Source organism: Oreochromis aureus, linkage group 11, assembly GCF_013358895.1.
Source record: "Oreochromis aureus strain Israel breed Guangdong linkage group 11, ZZ_aureus, whole genome shotgun sequence".
NCBI lineage: Eukaryota > Metazoa > Chordata > Actinopteri > Cichliformes > Cichlidae > Oreochromis > Oreochromis aureus.
The window spans coordinates 31569000-31580016 of NC_052952.1; positions in this window are offsets into that span (position 1 = coordinate 31569000).

An 11017-nucleotide genomic window follows, 5' to 3' on the forward strand; every position below is an offset into this window, starting at 1 on the left:
ATTGTTGGTCTGTGCCAGTTGATCCCACTTATTGGTTCTTGCACTGCTACACACAGCTGATTTTGGTTTGTATGTTGGAGGAGGAAAACAGTGACACAGGATATGGACATTACTTTTATTTTTATTGCACAAAGGACGACAGCATGATAGTAAAGTGGAGAGTGTATCCTGGACAGATACAGCTGCATTATGCTGCTACCTGCACAGTCGGCATGGTAACACTAAGCCAGCCAAGAACCCAGAGTGACGTTAAAGCTGAATGAATGCTGATCCCAGCCCAGTGGCCAGACCCTGAACTTCAACAGGTAATAAACTGATGAGTAGTCAGGCTGCAGCCTCTGTTTCTACCTATTCACCTTTCTTAAGTAGAATCACCAGTTTGCTAGTTTTCATCATTGCTTCGTGCTGTTGACTTTGTGTTGTACTAAGAGTAAGATCATATGGGTCCTCATTAGCATAGCGATTTGTGTTGGTGTGTAGGACTATATGTTTATATTGTTAAATGGCAATTATGAGATAAAACAGGTAATTTTACAGAGTAACATGAAAGCAATGTAACGAGTCGTATAATGAATTACTTTCTTTTAATTTCTCTTAATTAATTAAATAACATAATGCATTATTTTTAAGAGAAGTGTTGTGTGTAATATGTATAAAAATTACTTTTTTGAGTAATGACCCCAACACTGATCACAATAGAGAAGGGAAATACCCACATGCACAAACATTTGACCATACAGCATGCAATTAATTTGCACAAATGTAATCTTTTTGATATGTTGCTTAGATATAGTGTTGTCTGTCAAAATGGAGCCAATGAGAGTCCAATGAGAATCAATAATGAAATCAGAATTGCTAAATTCTTAAATTCCAATCCCTACTTTCAGTATGCTGATAGATTTGGAACAATATATAATCACATACAAAATGAATGAAAAAGAGAACAAATCTTGTTAAATTATAAATACATAAAAATATGATATAACATTTCTTAATAGAAGCAAATAGATCATCAACACACAATTCAGTAAAGGTGATTCCATAGATTTATTGCTAATGATTTATTGGTGAAACAGTTGAATCCATGGTGATGAAAATCAGTGCGCTTACTTGCCAAATACTAGCCAAATATATTTTATTTGATTGTATCAGATCGACTGATTCTCTGGGTTATGTCCAAAAGGTTAGAGCACACACTGGAGCACAGAGGCTAGAGCCCTACCAATGGGCTATATTTTTATTATATTTTACAGGTATTTCTTTTCTGTCATTCCAATTGTTTACAATTTTTATATGGTTAGTTTCTAATAATGACACATCATTGTTTTCTACTTCTGCTTTGATTAATACGGCAGGCAGATTTACCATATTGATCTATTTATTCAGTTACTATATGCCATGAGTACTAAGTACTATTTCACTGTTTTATTGTTTTAGATCTCACCCTGGGTCAACACACCTGAATCAAATGATTAGTTCATTACCAGGCCTCTGGAGAACTTCAACACATTTTGAGGAGGTATTTTAGCCATTTAAATCAGCTGTGTTGGATCAAGGACCCATCTAAAATCTGCAGGACACCGGCCCTTGAGGCCTGGAGTTCCCCCACCCCTGATTTAGAGGTACTAGTTAGAGGTACACTGCCACTAATTTTAAAGAAGAAGGACACCATTATTTTTATGGGGAACGTCCCAGATTTTAAGTTATCAGAATGGTAGAGATCTCTATATGAGACAACATATGAGGTAGCAGTGACCCTTCTGGAAATGAGAGAAACCCAACCCGCTGATGTGACTGTATCATTTTATGACCAGAATTTGTAGAATTTATCTAGAATTTCTGTATGAAAGTATAGCTTCGTATATGGAAATTATGTTATAAAAACAGAGTTAATTTCATTTATTAATGTTCTGAATCTATAAATTCACAAAAAGAGCCATAAAACAGTTGTAATAAATCATGACTATTAAGGAAATCCCATCACACCTGCAAGCATCTCTTAATCATCTACTCATCTACTGGAACGAACATAAAAACCATGGAACACGAAGGCAGTAACACTACATAAGTAAAAATGTATACGACTCAAAGTTACAGCTCGGTTTCCGAGATAAACAGAGAGATAACTAGCTTAGCCATGCAGCGCCTTTGATGCCAGGCTGAAATGTATTTTTTAAAGTTTCCATATCACATGATATTTCTGATTCATGAGTCCCTACAGTTCATTTTCAAATGTTTTTCTTGTGTTTGTCAGCACTGAAGGACAAGGAGTTAATAAATGGACAATGTAGGTTCAAACCTGAAATCCTCCAGACTAATGAAAACTGAATGAAAAAAAAATATGTCAGGATACACAAATAAACACAGCATTCAAAAGAAGTTGAAGCTATTGCAGGAAATGAACTAAAACTGTACATAAAACCTTAAAAATATGCAAAATACATTCAAAACCTGTATAAATATGAGGGTTGGTCCCAATCGATTTATTTACATTCATTTATTTTATCTTAGAAAAAAAATCAATACTGGTAATGAATGTGAGCTTTGAACGTAATCCCGAACTCATGAACATGATTGAGTCAGAGACTGAAAACTTTCCAGAACAGCTGATTTGTTAGTTCAAACAACTGAGTATGTCTGTTTTGAGTTAAACCTGTGCATGGGTAATGAAAAAAGTCATCACTAACTAATAGTGTAAAATATAAATAAATAACAAGAATTAGCATATAAAGGAAACTGGACAGAAAGTATTATTGACCACAAAAAGGTAATGTCAGAAAATTGCTAGCACCATCAGGAATAACCAGCAGATGTCACTAAATGACAACAATACATGTGTACCATTAACCCACATTTCATCGTCACATCGTTATCATCATCATCACAATCATCATTTTCATCAGAGTATTAATAAAAAAAATGAAAGAAAAGAAAGAAAGATAAAAAGTAAGGCAGGTAATTACTCCAAGAAGAAAAGCAGACACTTTGATGCTGATGTGTTTGAGTTGAGATGTATTTCACTGATGAAGGCAGAGACAATAACATCAGCAAAGATGATTTCATCTCATCTGTTTTTCTTCGGGAAGGACTGACAAGGAGAAAGAAGGAGAAATGGGAGTGACATCATTACATTTCTCTCAAACTCCACCAACAATCGATTCCCGTTCAGGGTGGCTTATGGTATGGCGGGCTTGTATGTGGGTGCAGGGAGATATAATCATAAGACATGATGATTATATATTAGGCAGTGTGTTTGTTTCCAGTGTCTGGGCACAGCTCTTTGAAATGTGATGAGTTTCAGAGGGCATACTACATTTTTTAATAATGGGAAAACAGGAAGTTTAAACCCAAGCAAGTCCTCAAGTTGTGTATCCTTCATCAGCAAGGAGTGAGATGGATTTCAAATTATTCTGCAGCAATTTTAGAAAGGCAGGATCTGTTTAGTAGGTTATTTAAGTGCAAATTAACGATTACAGATAGGCTGGGGTGGCTGGCATATTGGCAGGTGTGCAGGCAGGATCACCAGTTGGTTGTAATGCAGAGAGGGAGGCAGAAAACAGGATCAAACACGAGTCACACAACTGGAGCGTAAGAACAACAGAGCAGAAGTAGAATAAAATGACACTATGAGAATGAACAAAGCCAAGATTTCAGGTATAAGTACATTGAGGCTGGTGTTTGATGTGGAAATAGGTGAGAGGGGTGCAAGTTACAGGTATATTACATGTGAGCTTGAATAAATGGACTCATTTCACTACTTTAAATCCTCCCATGCTGGACTGTTTGTTCACTTTCCTTACAACAGTTGGTTCTCACAAACTGTAATTCTCCCGACTGGTTTAATGTCACAGCTTTGTTCAAACAGGCTTTCTCACTGCCTACACACATCTGACATGGTGCTTATTGTTACACCACCCTCTGCAGTTATTTTTGGAGTGCCATCCGTATGTGCCTTCCCTGTTTTGCTTGTCCAAAGCCTCGCCTGAAAACCACCAGCACATGTGGACATCGCATGGGATAAAAATCCTTCCCTGCATGCCACATCTCTCATCATCAACCCCAATTTCCAACCCACCAGAAGCCCTCTGCCCCTACTCGCTACCATAGCCGTATTTTCTTAAACTCCCTTCTGATTAGAGGCGGACAGGCCAAGACAAAATACAATAACTGATGCTGAGCGGTAGCCAGGGCTGTCAGAAACACAGAGGTTTTGCTGTACGGGACAACAGTGAAGGAGAAACTATTGAAAACTGTTAGCTCAGCTTGTGATTACACTGAGGGAATTTGTTTTCACACCATATACAGCATGGCAGAAGCACTGAAGGGGTGAGAGTATGGGTGGGTATACTGTCAGGACGTTTAGGCTGAGTAAGTGTTGTGGCTTGAGGTTTGACCTCCTGCTAATTAAAGACAGCTAACCTACACAAAAGGCAGTTTTTTACTAAGACAGTTAGTAATTAAATGTAATCATTTCTAATTACATTTTGCAGGCTATGGACTAATTTAGGGTTTCCAGTTGAATTTAGCTAAAGAAAAGTTAGATTCATTTGTAGATTGCTGAGCATTCACTCTACCCGTGACCCAATATTTACAGTTTTCTTTACAAGACTGAAAACATACGAGAATGTGTAGAACAAAGACAAGCCCCCAAACATTTACATGACTACTATGGCCACTTCTTGTCCACCGTGTTTCATCCTAAAATTCTTTCTCTTGCAGCCAAATCATTTCAACATGTGCAAACAGTCCTTGTATTTTTAATGAGGTTTTGCAGACATGTGACTCGTAACCACATGGCAGTAGCTTGTTGGCTATTTTTGGCCATGTGCCTTTTGAAACATGCCACTGTAAGGACAAACTTTTACTTTCAAGGCGAATCTTTTCCATCACCAGCTTGTGTCATACTTTCTCTCTCAAGTTATAGTATTAGTAGTTATCAAGTGTCTAAGCGTGACAAAACTACAGGCAACTGTAGCAATCTGCTAGCTACCAAAGCAATCACCTAGCAGGTTTTTGATGGAGCATCTTGTTTTGCAACCAATTACGTCCATTGGCCCCTTTAACTGGCATTGTAGTGGTATCATATACAATATCATGGCCAAATTCTGTGTGAAAATGATGTAAAATAAGAAACGTCACTAATAAAACGATTTCACAAAACTGTAGTAACCATGAGCTCTTATTAATCCTGACAAAGAGCATCTTACTAGCTTTTGAATTTAAACAAACAATATGTTACAATTTTTAAAAGTTGCAAAGTTTAAAGTTTCCTTAAAGAAGCATTTTGATTATGTCTATTTTTTTCTTTTTTTCTTTTTAATTTGGTGATACAAACCAAAGAAAAAACAATAAGGCCTACCACAAGAATTTTATCCATTTTCCACACTGAAAATAGAGGCAGTGGAGCCCCTTTACTGCCCAAAGTAAGTCACTGAGATGAATTAACCTTTATATATAAAACATTTATAAAACATTTAATTAAAACTGAGGCTCTTTTCCCATTTATTTTGACAAAGACTTTAAAAAACTGCCTGAGGCTTTAGAAAAAATGACTGCTGAATGAAAAGACATTGTTTCGACTTAGACTCTGGTGTTGCCAGTGTTCTTCCTAGCTGTTTTGCTGGTATATGGATGACAAGTACAAGACGGGCAAAGAAAGGGGTGGAACCAGAAGCAGCTAATTTACATTTAAAGCTTCAGACAGACAGTGATCTGTGCTGTACTTTGAGTTGAAACCTGTTCAGGGGACATGTGGGTCATTTAGATGACTCAATGAAAACACGGTCTGCTGATAAAAAGTCAGAAATGAGCATCTTCTTTAACAACAACAGCTGGACAGAGTGTTTTTATCTCGCTTTAAGCCTGAAAGCTTGTGTGATTAGAGTACTAAATACACAAGTAACTTGAATGGATGAATCAAATCAAATTTCTTTAAAAAAAAAATTCTTTTACTCTTTTACTTGCAAAAAAAGCGAAAGTGATCAAATAAGACAGATTATATTACTGCATATAATTGTTGAGGGTGATAGAAAATAAGATGACAATAAAGGAGAGAAGAAAAAAGTAGAGGAAAGACTAAAGCAAGGCTAATGACAAGACTATTTTGTGTTAACAATGTTGACTGTATAGATTTACTTACTTACATCTGCTCTATTTATGAAAACTAATTTGAATTTCAGGTCCTGACAATGGGGACATTTTCTAGTCTTGCTGGCAGCATTGCTTTAGGCTTGGCAATGGCAGTGTGTTGGTCTGTCTGTCTGTCTGTCTGAGAGGCAGACGACCTGCTTGATTGAACAGGTGTTATACTTGTCTTCATAAGTGTAATTTAAGCAAATCACATGTGTGCATGAGGCGGGGAGGGACTGAACAGGAGGGCGGAATTCATTTACGGGCCAAATGGTCCCCCGTGCTGTTGTGACATGTTTATAACAGAGCAGAAACACATGGTGTCAATGATCACTCGCTGTGTGAGTATCAGTTATCTGGACATTAAGGCCCCATTAGTATTCTCTGGAAACCAATTCAATTAGTGCTCTCCAGGGGCCACAGGGCCACAACACCACATCAGTCAGACAGGCTGTGTGTGTGTGTGTGTGTGTGTGTGTGTGTGTGTGTGTGTGTGTGTGTGTGTGTGTGTGTGTGTGTGTGTGTGTGTGTGTGTGAGATATATAATTTAAATTAAACAAAAACAAAACTTAACAGTGAGAATATTCTCCTAAATTCTTATTTTAATATCCACCGACTGGTTTGGACTAAATATATAAGAAGTATAATATAACATTTGGAGACACTGTTTGTGTTCACACTTACTATGGAGTAACCCTAAGAGAAGAATTCACAATAGGAGTATCTGCTTGAAAACTCATAATTGAAAATTCATAATTAATGAAATAAATAAGGATAACTGGCAGTAAATTTGATGGTATTCAGTCAAAAATACCTTTTATTATCATTTATTTTAATAGCTAATTTGTTGGATTACAGACTGGAATCATAGTATAACATTTTGTATTCGGGATCATTTGAGTTCGTACCGCTTCACAATAATAACCCTGCTCGTTGACACTTGACAGGTTTGAATTGGTCCCTCTCATTAATGCTAAAACCCAGCCCAGCACGGCAAAGATGCTGAAGGACGTTCATAAATGTGCTAGTCAAAAACATCAAGGTAAGCGTGCTAGCTGTTAATACTGCATTTTGGTTAAAAGTCAAGTCAGTTACTTTAAAATACCTGGTGAATTTATGGGCTATGGGCCTCTTGTCATTCATTTAGGGTTTATTACAATGAGTATTATGACACTTTATTACTCACAATTTCTCGAAGCAAGTTTGTAGGAACAGGTTTATTTGTGCTGGGTATTTACATTTACTGTTAATGTTTGAATTACAAAAACACTTTCTAGCATCAAGTAACCACAGGAAAGGCTTTTGGACTGAAACACACTACAAATTGGAAAAAGGTAAAATATGAATGAACAAGGCACCTGTCTAATTCTGTAGCTGATGGCAACCATGTGATAATATCTTAATTTTATTCTCATGTTCTAATGTTTTCCCTTTAACCCCAGCAGGTGCAGATGTAGGACTTTTTCTCTACCCCTCAGGTTGTTGTCATGGCAACACCTGTTTTAGCAGGACACAACGATGGCCTTGGCCTCATCTTAATCCTGGTAACACAGCTGCCTGGATTACCAGGGCACCTTGACCTCAAGCGTTTGAATCCCTCGCTTCCCAGGACAAAGCTGTCAGCCAGTTCACCTGCTGCTCCCTGATGGAGAGATAAACTGACGGTGAGATGTCAGACTTAACATCAGAGCTGCTGCTTCTATTCTCCTTCTATGCTGTCTTGACTGAAAAACTGAATAAAGTGTATGGAGGCTTTAGTTACATTTATATATTCACATTATATGTCTTTTCTATTAAATATCTGCAAATTTACATTTTCCATAATGAAGATAAGGAGGAGACGGGGATTTTACATCAAGTTAAGCTGTAAAATTATGAAGTATTAATGTGAATTACTCCATTTAAAGAACTCTGAGCAGGTTGGAGGTAAATACCACATCTCCCCCATTAGTGTTGTTGAGACTTGAAACTGAAACTGAAGTCACCAAAGCAAGATAGCAGCAAAGACTGGAACCGTTTGCATCCATTTCATGCCTTATGGACATACTTTATATACAGATGGTTGGTGATATGATGTTGAGTTGTGAAGCCTCAAACTGAAAGTTTTCATGGTTACCAGCTCCATGTTTTAAAACAAGGGGCTCAGCTGACCAAAAAACATAGGATGTTACTTCTGGCTCACAGAAAGGAACTTGCCAGTCATATTCTGAGGCAACCCTTTCTAATTATAAACCCATAATTTAAAAAGTAAATAGTATGTAATGGACAAGACCTGACACATGAAGCTGAGAACTCTTAGTATTTACTGAGGTTGAAAACCAAGGGAGCAGACAGTTTTTTTCTCCCCATTGACTTCCATGTAACCGGACATTTTTAAGGCCACCAGTGTGGCCCCCTCCTGGCCAATAGAGAGAATACAGGTCTAAGATGCTTCAAGTCTGAATTCACTTTTCAGACTGAGAAATGACCTCCATCCTTTCTGCACAGTCTGTATTTTCAGAGGATTGTTTTCTTGTTTGCTTCTTTATTTCTTACTTAACACTGACCTATGACTTATTCAAGCATCAAAAAATGACACCTAACTCTAGGGACGAAGGAGTGTTGTGTCTACACACAAGAGACAACTTAAAAAAGAACCAATTTTTCAGTCGTATATTCAGACACTTATTCAGCAAAGGCCTGGCAACAGACCTGAGAGATGCTTCTAGCCCTTCCATTTAGCTACTGTGGAAGTGCGGCTGAGACGAAGCCATTCTTAAGAAGGGAAATCGCGTGAAAAGGCAGGGGTATACCAAATTGTTCTGCATCAGCCACAATAATTGGACTGAAAATCAGTGGCAACAAGTCTTAAGAAGTGATGAATCCAAATTGTCCTCAATATGTAATGAAGAAATGCAATGGTGAGTGTGTGTCACCTACAAATGTATGGTCACAATTGTAATCTGGTTTAAGAATTTATTGATGTAAAAGGCCTTATTTTATTTTATTAGTTGGAGTTATGGAGATATATACAACAGGTTAATAGTCTGAGTTAACTAATTGTAATGCACATATAGGGACATTAAACCATTTTCTGTCCTAGTTTGAAGAATGCTAATGTTGTACGAAAGTCTATTTTCACAGACTGAGAAAAAAAGGGAACCTCCCCACCAGTTGTAATGGGAGCTGCTATTCCACCTGTAGTGCAATTAGATGGCAGGCCTTAGTGCATGTGCTTCATTATGTGGCAAATGTAGCTCTGGGGCACACACCTCTTTTATCCTAAAGTTACTGGAAATTTTACAGTTGAGTAACATGATTTTGACATAGTTCTTACTATGTTTCTATATGCAAATAGTCTAGTCTATACCGATTTCTGGGCAGAATATGTTTGTTTATTGTTTGCACATGTGATGTATTGGTGAACATGTTAACAATTACAGGGAGTTTACATCGTTAATAATAAGCAGGTTAATAGCATCATTGACGCTACTGCACAAAAAATATTTTTGAAGCTGGACAGCAGTTAGTCACAGATTTATTGTAAATAAGGAGACTGATAAAAAAAAAAGCTAAGTGGGTTTAAAATGAGAACTTGATAAGATGTGATGCTTTTTATTACAATAGAAACAAAACTTTTGGGGGAAAGAGGAATGTATGTGTAAATGAACAGTAAAGAATGATAAGGAAGAGCCCGCAGACTGTCTTAACTTTTTCTGTATAAAACAGACCCTGTTGAAGGCCTGTAACATCTACAGCTATCTGTAAAACAAACGGGAGGCTTTTCATGATTCATGTCTGCATTTCAGACAGTTGTGTTGGAGATTTTGTCAAAACTGAAACAGGAAATATAAATACAGAAAAATACTATCCGATTTTGACCCACCATGTGATAATACTTTATTTCCACAACTCAAAAAAGCATCGGATTGATAACAGTTTCATTTGTCAGCATGCCAGAACACTCTCTATGTCATGGACTGGCCTCCCCAGAACCTGGAACTTTATAGAACAATACTGAAGCAGTGTGGGGGTCAGTTAACAGAGAATGAAGAAAACTACAGCTCACATCCAGAGAAAAGCCTTGAAATCTGAGTTCAGGTTGTGATGAAGATTTAATATTATCTACCAAATACTGACTTTTAAGCAGGTTAGAATTGTACAAACTCTGCTTCTGTCCTATCTTATGTGGTCCCATATGTGTTTGCATGTTTCAGGTTTTGCATGTTGCTGCACCTCTTAGTGAAATATACCGTGTGAAAGTTTTTTTGACTTAAGACTTTTGCACAGTACTGTATGCTTTGCATTTTCCTGCCAACTATTTACACATTCAATATAATAACTATAGGAATGTGAACAACAATACTTGTGTGGTGTTCATACAAACATACCAAAGCAGACATAAATCAGCAAAGAAATTTCAGAAATTATGTTAAAATCTCTACAGATTAACAAATCAAATTTCCAAATCTGGAAACAGCAATCAATACAAAGCAAAGTTAAAGAGGCTGAGAGAGAGAGGGAGAGGCCAAGCAAGAGGCCAAGCAGCGGGTTGAGAGAGAGGACATGATTGGCTTAAGTCAGCGCAGAAAGATTGTTTCCTTTGGCCCTGTGCTGTGATTTCCTGCTCTGTGATCATCTCTTCCATATGATTAGGCCAATGTGCAGAGCATGCAGTCATATGACGGGCTTTGCTGCACGCTGGCTGTGCAGACAAATGAAGCAAAGCAGCGACACAGTCAGCAGGCCGACACACAGAGGATTATCTGTAGCAATGAGGAATACACATGGGTGAATTGCTTTAGCTACCAAGGCTAGCCACAAGTTGGAACTGTTAATAAGTTGGAACTGTTAATATTGGCTCAGAAATATGTGTTAGCACCTTGTTTGATGGTCAGAGTTATGAATA